We start from the raw sequence: 15539 nt of genomic DNA on the forward strand, positions 1-15539 counted from the left end.
TAAAATTTAAAATGTTGTTCGACTTAAGTAACTAGAATCTATAGAGTTAAATACATACATGTTCCTTGAACCAAATGTGAAAAGTTTCAAAATGTTCACGCCGAGGCTGATGATCGTCAACATGAGGCATTTTGAGCTTAAGTACTTCAAGGTGTTCGCTGTGTAGATTGAAATTTTAGCAATACAAAAATTTTTGTAGAAAATTCAATAAAACATAATAAAATATTGAGTGAGTGACTTAACCTACTTTATGAATGGTTGAACCGCGCTTGTATTGAATAAGATGTACCGATGAGCTTGTACCCAAGAAGTATTATCAAGATAAAAGCTTGTGTTTTCACCAATAGCATGACCCAAATTATCAGCACCACTATAGTTCCTCACGGGTTGACTAGATTTGGTTTCCACATCATTGAGATATTGTGCACAAAAATTCATGCATTCTTCCATAAGATATCCTTTAGCAATTGATCCTTCAGGATGAGCTCTATTACGCACGTATTGCTTCAAAGTAAGAAGATACCTCTCAATTGGATACATCCATCGAAACTGAATCGCTCCACCCAATAAGGCTTCATCAGCTAGATGTATAGGCAAGTGCTCCATTATATCAAAAAAACTCGGAGGAAATATTTTCTCTAGATGACAAAGTGTTATAGCGATATGATCTTGAATATATTGCAAATCCGTCGCACGATTCACTTTTAAACACAATTGTCTAAAGAAATTGCTCAATTCAATCAAGGGTTCAATTACATTCTTCGGTAACGATCTTCGAATAGCCAATGGAATAAGTTGTTGCATCAGAATATGACTATCGTGGCTCTTAAGACCCCCAATACTTCTATCATGTGAGCGCACACGACGTGATATATTGGATGAATACCCGTCGGGAACTCTTACTTCCTTCAACACTTTCAAAAACAAATCTTTCTCATCCTTGGTCATCGTGAATTGTGCTGCTGGTAAATGGGCTTTATTCGACCCTCTTAACTGCAAATGTAGGGGTTTTCCAATATTCATATCTTGTAAATCACGCCAAGCATTAACACCATCCTTCGATTTTCCTGCAACCCCTAATATTGTCCACAACACATTGTCACAAACATTCTTCTCTATATGCATCACATCGAGGTTGTGTCTTATTAGATTGTGCTCCTAATATGGCAATTCATAAAAGATACTCTTTTTCTTCTAACTGTGGGTGCGATGTCCAGCTTTCTCCTTCTCTACCTGTCTCCTATGCCTCTCCTTAAGGTCATCCCTCTTGTATTGGGTTAAAATACCCTCAGATTCTAATTGTAGTAACATCTCAGTTCCAGACAACAATTTGGGTTTGAGTCGGACTTCCCGACTACCATCAAATGATACTTTATCCTTCTGGAATTTATGGCTAGTCGGTAAAAATCTGCGATGACCCAAGTATGATTGTTTCCTACTATGCTTCAACCAACACGATGTAGTTTCCTTATTGCAACAAGGACATGCATATTCGCCTTTAGTGCTCCATCCTGACAAGTTTACGTATGCAGGAAAATCACTAATTGTCCACAGTAAAGCTGCATGCATTTGAAACATTTGATTTGTTGATGCATCAAATGTTGACACACCCTCATTCCATAGTTCTTTCAACTCCTCAATCAACGGTTGCATATACACATCAATCTTGTCACCAGGTCCTTTTGGGCCGTCAATAAGCACGGCTAAAATTAGAAATGGTTGCTTCATGCAAATCCATGGCGGCAAGTTGTATGGAACGAGCACAACAGGCCAAGTGCTATGAACTATGTTCATCGTTCTGAATGGGTTAAAACCATCAGATGCTAAGCCAAGCCTTACACTTCGGCAATCATTACTAAAGTCAATATTCTGACGGTCAAAATCTTTCCATGTAAGGGAGTCAGCAGGATGCCTGAAGACACCATCATCAGTTCGTTCCTCTGCATGCCATCTCATTAACTTGGCCGTCTTGGATGACATAAACAACCTCTGCAACCTTGGCTTTAAAGGAAAATACCTCATCTGTTTTGCAGCTATTCGTTTGCCACCTTTGTTAGGACCATTTGAACCACCATCACCATTTGATTTCCATCTACAACTGTTGCATATGACACATTTATCAAGATTGGCGTCCTTGTTTCGAAACAACATGCAACTGTTGGGACATGCATCCCACGTCTCATACGTGAAGCCCAAATCTGTTGTGACCTTTTGAGCTTTATAATATGAGTCCGGGAGTTTCACACCAAACGGGAACGCCTCATTCAATAACTCAAGCAGCATGTCAACAGACTTGTCTGTCCACTGATTAAGCACCTTCAAATGTAAAAGTCAAACAATGAATGACAAAGATGTGAACTTCTGAAAACCCGGATACAATTCACTTTGTGCATCTTGAAGAAGTTTGAAATACTTTGCAGTCTTTGCATTTGGACCGAGCTGGGGTTCAAATGCATGGGGATCAGGCCCCTGTGGTTCATTACCCTCAACACTTGTACCGGCATGTGGATTTCCCATAGCCCCTTGTATCATTCCAATCATATCATCCCCAATGTCTAAATTAGCTAATGCTTCATTCTCTCGATTACCATGCAGAGATACGTAAGATTCCCCATGATTAATCCAATGTTTGTTTTTTTTAAAAAAACCATTCAAAATCAGATGCTCCCGTACACCCTCTCGTACAAAATAGTATCGATTCTCGCACTTCCTACACGGACAACTGATCATCGAACCTTCAACCCTATTGGTGTAGGCAAACAAAAGGAATTCATCAATCCCATTAATGTATTCGCTCGACATCCTATTTGGCAAATCAATCCAACTCTTATCCATTATCTGTACACATCCACAAAAATATCTCATCAAAGTAACTCTAAATATAATACCTACGTATTCATGTACCATGATACCTATCCGTCAAATTTCTCTCAAATAGGTAGGTGGTCTTATCCCAGTTAGTTATTTACCGATTTGATGGGAGAACATAAAAAATGAAATACTTATCCCAGTTAGTTCAATGCAAGGTGAATTACAAGTCCAAGAGAAATTGGAAAAACTAGACATAAAAGTGGAAAATTATAGATGGAGATGTAATAGACAAGCATTGAAAAGAGAATTTTTTAGAGTGATGCAACCGACTTTATTAAGGAAAAGTGACATGCAACCTTGGCACCTATTTTTTGACTTTAGATCCAATGATATGTTAATTTCATGCACGTCAAGACTATTGCCATAAACTTAATGGCATATATAAAACAATGGTCCATAAAGAAATACTCTTGCATAGTATTGTTATACTAAAATTTGTCCATGTCAAATATGCTTTGTTGAGTAGAGAACTATCATTTTGGGGCATATAAATGATTACTTGGCAGATTCAGAGTAACTGTAATCAAAGAATGAACAGTATGATCTTACATTCCATGACTTTGAAAGGGGGATTGTCTATTTGATGATCTACATTTTGTGCCAATTCAGAACTTCTAACTTGGGTTATTTGCGTAAGCTAGTGAATTATGTCACAGTGGGTTGAAAACCTTCTCTATTAGAGAGTTTTTTCCACTGCAAATCATTGTCTCCTATGCATGTGATTGCTTATTCTTATTGTGGATGAATGCTCTTCCTCACGGCTAAACTAAATTGATTGGGCTTTGACATTACTAATTAATATTGCAGTTTCGTCTTGCTGATATACAAATTTTATTTATAAAATGATAAATTAAATGTAGTACAAAAAAATAGTAAATATAGCATTATTGTCAAGCTTCTTGGTAGTATCATAGGTTTTTTTTAAGAATCCTGCTAACGACCACCTAATAAAAGTTGGTTAGAATAAAATAATATCCAAAAAAGATTAAAATTTTGATACATATAATTTTTACATATTTCAATATAATTTTTATACATATACAAGCATTTTCTCATGCAATGCAAAGTGGTACAGGTGATTCTGGTGCCAGGACTGCTTTCTCAAGAAACAAGACCAGCTAGGATACACAAAAATTTGAAGGATAGAGGACCTCTGGCCTGTCTTCCCCTCCAGCTAAAACAATTAGAAAAAAGAACAAATATATATATTGTAATTCAAAACCAATTAGAAAAAAGTAATGCCTATTCTCTAAATTTTGATTAAACATATTTTATGCCAGTTAATGTGGCCACCAAATAATGTAGTGACAGGCAAACCGGCTCATAGAATTAAGACCACAACCCCGTTTTCATCACCATCGTTGCCCGAGGAAGGAGAGGGAATACTGTTGCCTAAATGGCCATTGGACAAAAGAAGACAAAAAAATAATAATAATAATTGTATTGATGGTAAATCACCACTAGTAGTAAATAATGATCTATGTATTAGAAAGTTGAGCTTCAGTCTGTAATAGAAGCAAAGAGTAGTAAATAATGATCTCTGTATCAACTATCTTTTCTACTGAAATCTGCACAGCTATATATTATGCACAAGGGAAAACAGAAATTCGATATCACTCTTACTCCTTTCATAGGCCTCCATATTATGTGAGAAGCTGCTTCACGTGATTAGAGGGAGAGAGAGAGAGAGAGAGAGAGAGAGAAAGAGAGAGAGCATACGCTGTCGCCGCTTGTCCAGAGAAGCTGCTTCACGTGATTACCGGCCCTCGCTGTCGTCGTCGCCGCACCACCGCTACCTTGGTCGCCGTTCGTCGCTTGTCCAGAGGGGGAAAAAGTTCGCCGTTCGTTGTTTGGGGATTTCGACCATTTAGGGATTTCGACCCAAATGTGACCGCCAAGATGAAAGGGAAGAGCAGCAAATTTTTTTCACTTTTTTCGACGGTAAATTTTGCCCCGTCACAAGTGATAACTTATTAGAGCTAACGACGCCGTTTTAATAAGCTTTTTTGGCGACGGACATTTTGCCGTCGCAAATGAACCACTAATTTGCGACAGCCAACTCATGCCGTCTCAACAAATATTTTTTTTTGCAACGGCAACAAACGCCGTCGCTAATACTTCCGTATTTTTATCCCTATCCGTGTAGTTTTATTGCCGACGGTAAAATGCCGTCGCTAAAGATCTTATTTGCGACGGTATAAAACGCCGTCGCTAAAAATCATTTTTTGCGACGGTAATCGTGCCGTCGCAAAAACTTCCGTGTTTTTCACTCCCTTTTCTTGTAGTGCCAAGATTTTTACTACACCCAGGCCATGTTTGTTTGGGTGGACATGAGCTTGGGATTGGACTAATAGTCCAATAAAATTATTAATCCGATGTTTGGTTAAACAATTGAAGTACGGACTAATTATTTTAAACTTGACTATTAGTTAAGATTAGGGGTGTGCGCGGTGCGGGTCGGTGCAGTTTGAGAGAAAAATAGAAACTGTATGGCGAGTGGCGGATTGATAAAAGTGTCACTAGAATTTGCCATTTTCCTTATCAAAAACCGGCGGTTCGGTTGGCAAATAATGGCGGATTTGCCTTGGCGGTTCGGGCGGATTGGCGGTTTATAAAAAATATAATTCAAATTACAAAACATAAATCAAAGAGTAAAAAAAAGACGAGAGTTATCGTAATGTTAAGCATCTTGCGAAGCTTTCTTCTGATGCAGCAAGTGTAGCAACAACATGATAATATCAACGACTATACCATCAGTTCATTACAAGCATCTGTGGAAGCTACAATGATCAAATACAATACATAAAATTCCCCTCGAGCAGTAATATAATACTATATTCTAAGGTATAGAACAACAAGGAAACTTAAGTAAAAAAGAATTTTTAGAATCCTATAAAACATGATTTAATAGCGGTGCGGGTCGGTGCGGTTTGGAAGAAAAATAGAAACCGGCAGATTGATAAAAGTGTTACTAGAATTTGCCATTTTTCTTACCAAAAACCGGCGGTTCGATTGACAAATAATAACGAATTTGCCTTGGCGGTGCGGTTCGGTGCGGTTTTGACGGTTTCGGCGATATTATGCACATCCCTAGTTAAGATAAGATACATAATCCAACGGATTCGTAATCCTAGGACTATTAGTCATGGGAATGCTAATCCAGTCCGCCTAAACAAACATGGCCTCAATAAGATGTGAGACTGGGGCAATGGACAACAAATTCCTCTCATTGCCATCCCTAATCAAGCTTAAGTTCGGCATGAATAGATTTGTGAACCTAATTATATACAAATTAATATTTAATTTAATGACATATAAAATATATTTTCATTAATTTATTTATCTCTCTATTTATGATTGGTGTCTGTGTAAATTTATAAATTTGTTAATAATATGAGCATTATATTTATATTTTGCTCATAATTTTTTTCTCTCTTAATAGTTATATTAATTATTAATTTTTTTTTCAAACTCGGCTAATTTATGTAATCGGCTTGACTCAAATTTTATATCAAACTCAACAATTTTTCATGAACCGAGCTCAAACACTCAAAAACTCGACTCAACTTATTTATAGGATACCTATTAGAGTGATGCTAATATTATACCAACTAAGAAAATTTATTAATTTTTTTTTTCTTATTAATGTGTCTTGTAATAATAAAACATTAAAGCCATAAACGAAACCCACATCAATAATATCCACATCAATAAATAAAAAAAAATAGTAATACCTGATAGTTTTTATATTATTGCTCTATAAAATAACATAAATCATTCATAGCAAGAGATATTGGTTTATTAGTGAATTACTTCCCGTATAATACATGTGTTACTTTTTTAAATAATATTTTATATTACGATATATGCATTATAAAAGAATAATATTAATTTAAATTTAAAATTAAAGTGTGATTCTAATTATTTATTTTGATAATCTTAACCCTATTGTTCTATAAAAATAGGGTAAATTACATTGATACCCCTTGAGGAAATTACATTGATACCCCTCACCTTTTGGAAATTACATCCCCCTCCCTGAAGTTTAAAGTTTCATTACAGATGGCTTCCTCCAGTAATTTAATTTTTTAAATACCATTTTTTCCCTCATTGGATAAATTACATTGACACCTCTCACATTTTAGAAATTACAATCTCCTCCCAAGGTTTAAAGTAGCATTACCAATTGCCCCATCGGTTAGTATTAGTTGAAAAAAAAATTCATTGAAAAAAAAATAATTGGAAAAAAATTATTTGAAAAAAAATTAATTGAAATTTTTTCTTGTTAGGCAAATTTTTAAATTTCTGTTTAAAAACCAACGTAAACTCATTTTTTGAATTTACGTTTTTCCTCAAATTTACAAACTGAGACAACCATTTATAAACAAAAAAAATTTATCAAACAAGTTTTTATGATAGTTTTTAAAATTTTTGTAAATATAAATTGAAAACTGAAAACGAAATGGTTACCAAACAGGCCTCAGATGGGAAAAATGTCATTAAATTAACAAATAATTAAATAAGTTACCAACGTAAGAAATGACTTATCAAAAGATTCTTAGGCTATGTATGGTTTGATTTTTAGAATTTTTTTTAAAAAAATTAAAAATGAATTTGGTTAAGAAATAAAAAATAAAAAATAATTATCATTTTTATATAATTTTTTATCTTTTGAGTGTAATAAATATAAACCTTAAGGGGTGTCAGTGTAATTTTTTATCTTACGTGGGTTTTTAAACAGAAATTTAAAAATTTGACTAACAAAATTTTTCTTCAATTAAGTTTTTTCAAATATTTTTTTTAATTAATTTTTTTTCAAATAATTTTTTTTCCAATTAATTTTTTTTTCAATGAATTTTTTTTTCAACTAATACTAATTGAGGGGGCAATTGATAATGTTACTTTAAACCTTAGGGAGGGGATTGTAATTTCTCAAACAACGAGCCGTACTACTTCATGGACAATTAAGCATTGAAATCATTATGCAAATCAGTTGTGCAACATGTATGGATTTCGGTATACAGGGAAGCAGGTGCACCAAAAATATTAGCGATTGAAAGCTGATTATCAGACATTTAAGTGACTCCAGGCACAGACTGGTCTGGGATGGGATCCCATTGTAGGCACTGTTGTTGCACCCGATGAATTTTGGGATAAGGTTTTTCATTAATCTGTACTATTTTGAAATTTTATTTTAAACATTTCATGATACATACAGTGCTTAATTCTTTAATTGTAATTGTTGTAAGCTAGCAGAAATGTGAAGAAGTTTAGGTCAAAGGGATTTGAATATTTTCAAGAAATGACAGAAATTGTTGAAAATTGTTGTGCCACAGGGGCCTTGTCTCGTGCATCCACACAAGGAGCCCTTGACTCAGAAGAAGAAGATGACATGTTAAATAAATTTTGGAACCCTGATGTTGGTGGGAGTAATGCTGCTGAGGCCATTCTTGTTGACTTATTTGGCGATGAGTATATGGATCCAGCAAAGGGCAAAAGTCACAAGAGGGGCCCTACAACCAGCCAGACTGACAGTGGTCGTTCCAAAAAGTCACGGTCAAATGGGTTTGATGATGTGTGCGCAGCTTTCACATCCTATGTACAAGCAAAAATAGGACATTCACGTGCACGAGAAAATGAGACAGAGGCTGTAAGTGCAGGTGGTGATGATTATTCCCTTGATGTATGTTAAGATGCATTGCTAGAGCTTGGGGACATACCATCGTTGCAGTACGTTAGGGCACTGACACTGTTCAAGGATAAGGAATGGCGAAGGTTTTTTATGCGCACTCCTACCCATTTGCGCCTAGCCATGATCCTCGCTTTGCAGTGAAGTGAGAAGTTCTGTTTTGCTTGTGTTAGCAAATCTCCTTGGCTGAACTGTTTGATGATTTCATTATTCCTGATTTCGTGTTTATTCTTTTTTTTTTCATTCCATGATATCCTCTTTCCTTTTCTATCTTCGTATGTTTTTTTGTTATTGAACTTTTAAGTAATTTTTGTTTTATTAAAAATATGTTGTGTTATTACAATATGACCACGTATTAAAAATTTTTGTTCTCGTATGAATTTTACTGCACACTGGTAAGTGACTACGGCCGACTATTCATGTACTAACTTTTTAATTCTGTTTCACCAATAATGCTAAGTGTTACAGCATGAATAACATATTTTATAATTATGCTTTGACTGTGATGTAGACAAAACCATATGTCATCCCACAGAGAAAACAATACAATGGAGATCTCATCAGAGGAGGATGAGGTTATTGATGATTTTATGGATTTTTTGATGATTGCTTTCATGCATGACCATATCAACGTGTCAAGTAGTCGCCGATCACAGCGAATGTGTCCATTCAAAGGTAATGATTACATCTTCGGCCTATTAAATGGCCATCCAGAAACAATGATGAACGTTATGCGAATGGATGCACAAACATTCATTTTATTGAAAGACACTTTACTCCAAAATGGCTTTATCGATACTGAACATATGCATGTCAGTGTGGAGGAATCGCTTGGAATTTTTTTATACACTTTTGCACAAAATGATCGCCATCGACTAATGGCAGATAGATTTCAACACTCCATGGAAACAATTTGTCGGCACATAAAAATTGTTATGCGGGCATTGTGCAAGCTTGCATCAACAGTTATCAAATCACGTAACCAACACGACATACCGGAAAAAATTTTAAATGACATGAGATTTTTTCCCTGGTTCAAGGTACGAACAATATGACTGTCCTGTAAGTTGTACATATCACTAAGGGTTAATAAATATTATTTGCTTTTTAATTATAAAAGTAATATCCAAGTTTGTTTCGCTTTTAATGTCAAACAAATATCTATCAATTAGGATTGTGTCGGAGCTATTGATGGCACATTGGTGGATGCATGGGTCCCTGCTTCAAGACAAAATACATTCCGCGGTCAGAAATCAACGGTATCGCAAAATGCACTTGCAGCTTGCGACTTCGATATGTTGTTCACATTATTAATTCTGGATGGGAAGGTAGCGCTCATGACAACGCTATTTTGGTTGACTCTATTACACGAGCTGATCTGCAGTTCCCACACCCACCCAATGGTGACTGTCCCTAAATAACATATGGTACACTTTTTTCCTTGTACTTTTTTGTACATATCAATTGACAGAACTATGTATTCATTATTTACATGTAGGCAAGTACTATTTAGTTGATGCTTGTTTCACGAACATGCCTGGATTTCTTGCCCCATTTCGGTTTCAACGGTATCACTTGCAAGAGTTTCGTGGCCGTCGTTATGCAGGACCTAAGGAATTGTTTAACCATCGACATTCGTCGTTACGCAATGTCATAGAAAAAACATTTGGTGTTCTAAAGAAGCGCTTCCCAATATTGCGGTCCATGCCAAATTACAAGTCTACAAGACAAGGGCCTCTCGTGATTGCATGTTGTGTAGTGCACAATTGGATCCGTTTGCATGCAGCTATGGACCCATTCTTTATGGAAGCTAATAATGAAATGGCCGCAGAAGCAGAAGCAAACGGGCTTGTTGGAGACCAAGTTGACTATGTTGACATGTCACAACATGGGTTAACGTACCAATCGAACGTTAGGGATGCAATTGCTACTGCTATGTGGCAAAATCATGTTGGCCATGGATAGAAAAGGGATGTCAAAAAGGCAAGTGAATATTGTACTGACTAATGGTTTTAAATGTGTAATTATTTTACTAATTTCAATCATTATGCCTTTATTACATCACTTCACCCACTTTATGTAACTGTGATTTATTGACTTCTTTTATCTTTTTGTAGGATAACTAATACTGCGGACAACGATTGGGCTAAATTCCAATGAAACGAAAGGAAACACAAAGATCATCACATGGTCAATCAAGATAATGGTTTTGTTAGTAACATCCGACAATTAAATATGTTGTTCATGCAATGTGTAATGTGTAATTTTATGTATTTTATTCAATTTGATGGTTCAATGATGCATGCAAAACTTGTTACTTTATGATATTCATTCAGTTTATGATGTTCATTAACTTTTTATTAAAAAAAAATTGTTCGGCATGGATACATGTGTTATTAATTTTAATAATTTTATTGCACCTAAATGGTATTTCACATTTTTTTATAACTTTGTTTTTTTCATTTTATTTCAAATTTGGCTTTGTTATTAGCTTAAATGGTAGTTTATGAATTTAATTAATTTTTTGTACTAGTGAAATAATGGTTTTGTTACTATTCGGCCCAGAAAGTTGTTACAGAAGCTGAATAGAAGCAAAGTTTGAAAAACTCACCAATTTCCCTCTGTTGAGAAACTCACCAATGATTGGCAGTTTAATTATTTTTTTGTACTAGTGCAATAATGGTTTTGTTACAAATTGTTTTTATCTTTTTGTAAAACAAAATGTGTAATTAGGTAGAGTTTTGGGTTTTAAATTTTATTTAATGTATTTTCCATTTTAGTTTAAAATAATAGTTTTGTTACTAATTAAAATTTTGTATAATTGATTTGTACATGACATATCCGTCTTTTTGACTTTTTGTGAAATTTTAAACAATTTGAATGTTTTGTTATTAATTCGGTTTATGAATTTTAAATTTTTTGTTCTTTTTAACTTTGTGTAGGCAAGTTTAAATTAACTTTTTTTGTCGTTTTCATTAAAAAAAATAAGTAGAATTATTATTTTATAACTTGTTTTTATTTCATTTGAGAACATTATTTTTGTTAATTTGTTTTTTTTCACCTTGTTAACTTTTTGGTTTTGTTATTAATTAATTGTTGTTATTAATTGATACACACCAATTATTTTTTAATTGTTTAGTTTTCTTCATTTTATTGAAATGAAGGATTTGTTAGACATTTATTAAGTTTTTTTTAAAGTTTTGTACAAATCCTTTTTTCTAAATATTAATCTAACTCACACATTGTTATAACATTGTGACTGGTTAATTTTACAATGCAGAAAAAAAAGCTTTGTTATTCATGACGTGAATACAAAAGATTATAACAAAATAACAAAAAAAAAAAAAAATACACAACAAAATGAGAAAACAAATAACCAAAACAAAAAAAAGAAAAAAGAAAAAAAATGTAACCAATACATCTGTGAACCATTTAAACTGATTTTTTGAACAAGTTAAGCATCATTGTCAGGTGGTGTTAGAGGTGGAGGGAAATAGTGATGGCACAGCTAAGTGACTCGATGGTCAATCTGATCAATGCGGATCCTTGTCACTTCACCACGTCTTCCCGAGTCTACACGAAACTCACCAAATTGTTGAATTAGTGAGTTCTGAGCGACGGCAAATTCATTGAACCGAGTACCCAATGTATTAAGCTGATTAGCCATTTGTTGTTCCCATTGTAGGCGCTGATTGTATCGTTCTTGTTCCAAGGCCAAATAATTAGTCTAGTAATTGGGTTGTTCATTTGGTGGCATGGCATTGTCATTGGGTTATTTCCTCATCAGGTATTGGTTCATTTTCAATATTAATAGAGCCCATCTAGGTGTCAACACCACCAGCTCGGGTCAGTGTGTACTCAGAAATTGGTGAAGTGGTTCTGACATATACTTCACCTTCAAGGTTGACATCATGCGCTTTGAAACTTATGGTTAACAAAGCTCCAAAAGGTAGTGACCGGCCACTCAGAGTATCCAATTTTGCAATCATCATTTCTTTCAGTAATATGAAGCATAAATCAAATTTTTGTCTAATTTCAAAGCAATATACCAAATAAACATTAAAAGATGAAATAGTATCATAATGTCCTTTTTTGGGAGTGACATTTTTAACTATCCATCGATGAAGAATACGAATGTGGGGTTTTAAATGTCTGGCTTGTAAATTAGTGCCGCTGAATCGGTTGTCACAAATTGTGGTATAAATCTGAGTGACATCATCAACAATTTTTTCTAAAGCAGATTCATTTTGAAAATAGCATTGTAAATCTCCTGTTTCAACTCCAATAATTTGTGCGAAAGCACAGAGACTGAGTGTAATTCTTTTCCCCTTCACATAAGAGGTCAGACTGAACGGTTCATTTTGTTGGTCACCAGGTGTCAAGTGAACATAAAATAACTGTACAAGACAGGGATATACCTTATTTGGTAAATTAGTTAAAGGTAACCATTCCATTGTATCTAATTTACCAAGTAAGAGCGGATCATATTGAGAATGTAGTTTTACATTTCTCCCCATAATAATTGGTCGATTAATAAAATGTGAATAGGCTTGTTCATGATGATACATTAAAAAATCATTATTTGGATTGTCATGTTGTTGTTGCTATGGTTGATGTTGTACAGGGTTTGAGGATTCACCACGTTCGGGTCTGGTTCGTTTTGTTCTTGGCATGATGACTGCAAAAGTGAAAGAAAAATGTATGAAAAATGTATCAAAAATATATGAGTTAAGAAAAATGTATGGAAAATATATCAAAAACAGTATGATGTTGGTGTGAAAAAATGGAACAGATATGAAAAAAAGGAACAGATCGGCAACAGATAGGGAAACTGAGTGTGAATTGGACTGAGATGGGATGACCGCCCAGTTGACCGCACGGTTGTCCTGGTCCTGATCTGCACCTACTCTCATCTTCGACTATCTGAAGCTACTCTGAAGGTAATATGAAATGTGAAGCTAATATGAACTGGGATGAAACTAACCTTTAATTGAATTCTTCTTTCTTCCTTCACACGGATACACTGAATTTAATTAATGTTGTTTTGTGATGGAGCTGCTGAAGGTGTTGCAAGGAGATGGCGAAGATGGTGTGGTTAAAGGAACGAGGATTCAGATTTTATAGAAAGGGTGAGGTTCAGAAGGTTCAGATTGTTTTTTATTTTTTTTTATTTACTTTTTATTTCTTATCTATTATTTTTTTTAATATTATTATTTTTTTAATAATATTACATCCGTATACTGAACACACAGCTGCATCATCTCCCTTGTCTCCCTTTTTGTTTAGCCCAGTGTTGAACACACAGCTATGATACAATAGGTGGTAGGTAGTAAATAAGTGAAATTACTATATTACCCTTTTAATTTTGTTCTCATGTAACAACTTCTTATTTAAATCAAGAGGGGCAAAATCGTCATTTTAGACGCCAATTCACCTCAATTATATAAGCTTCACGGGTGTTGATTATGGAAGTACAATAATGCATGGTCAATCTGTTACGACTTTATTACTAAATTAATAACATGTAATAAATGGGAAAAATATTGATAATGTTTTGCAAGGTTTACGTTATGATTAGTATTTTAAAATATTAAACTTAGTGTATTTATGATAATTTTTATTAATATGTATTCTCAAAAGTTGTTGACTTTAACAAAATTTTAGAAAAAAAAAAACGTATTGTACAAGATGTTTGTACAGGCGTAAAAAATGAATTGATAGAAAATTAATTGACACAAAATAATTGACATAGATTTATTTTAAAATGAAAAAATTATTTGAAAAAAAAATTATTCAAAAAAAAATTAATTGAAAAAAAAATCAATTTTTAATTTTAGTATTTTAAAAATAGTTTGGTTATTATTGTTGATAAAAAATACGGATATCGATATATGAGTTGTGTGTTTGATTATAAATTATTGGTTGAATTAAGTTTTGAAAACTATTTTCAAAACACATCACCAAACAAATTTTCTTATTTCACATGTCATATCAAACTTTCAAAACTTAATTCAAAATACATCTTCAAAACACAATTCAACACTCTATTTAAAAACCATAACCAAATCAATTTTCTACACTCAAATCATAATTCCACAATAACCAAACTCAAAATACAATTCATACTCTCAAATCACATTTACAAAACTCTACAAAACGCAACCTTAGTGTTTTTATTAAATATTACAGATTCCCAAAATGCTTCTCCTCCAGTAACAGCACCTGATTCTCAGGGTGATAATGGTGGTGGATCATCCAATTATGAGGATCTTCGTGGTTATGCTCTTTGGGGTACATGTTTTTTTAACTTTAATCTCCTTTGATACTAGTATAAAATTTTTCAATATTTATTAAAATTATTATCATGCAAACAAATCCATTGCTTGCTTGACCCAAGCCTTAAAGTGCAAGTGCATAGCCAAATTCATCATGTTACAGGTTTTCTATTTTTCTTTTGAAGCCATATCTTATGGCATTGCGTCAACCATAGCACTCAGAATCGTTGATGCTTTGACATCATCTCGGCGCACAGGTGGACATGAAATTGCTCAGCAAAAGAAAGAGAAAGAGAAAACTAGTAGTGGTAATAGCAACCCACCACCCTCAATTTGTCATATTGTTTTTCCATCGGTCACTTTGATCAACCCCACCACTACTACTTCTCTTGACCCTAAAAAGAAAGAAACTACAGCAGCCTTTGCTTCACCAAATTCACAAAAATATTTGGTGAATGTATAGGGGTCTGTCTCTTCCTCAATTTTGTCTTGCTAGTGTGACAAAAAGATCGTACACAAGCTGTATTGAGATTTATCATTTTTAAATACTGTGCTCATTAGTGACCTTCTAATTACAATGTCATTGACACTGAGCTGCTATGGCATCTAATTGTTAACAGGAAAGTTACTTCCAAAAGGATTAAGATCAAGCAGAAATGATTAATGTTTCTATTTTGGTTTGCTGAATTAACTTTTTAGTTTAT

Source organism: Camellia sinensis, chromosome 1 (genome assembly GCF_055761805.1).
Source record: "Camellia sinensis isolate YWXY chromosome 1, ASM5576180v1, whole genome shotgun sequence".
NCBI lineage: Eukaryota > Viridiplantae > Streptophyta > Magnoliopsida > Ericales > Theaceae > Camellia > Camellia sinensis.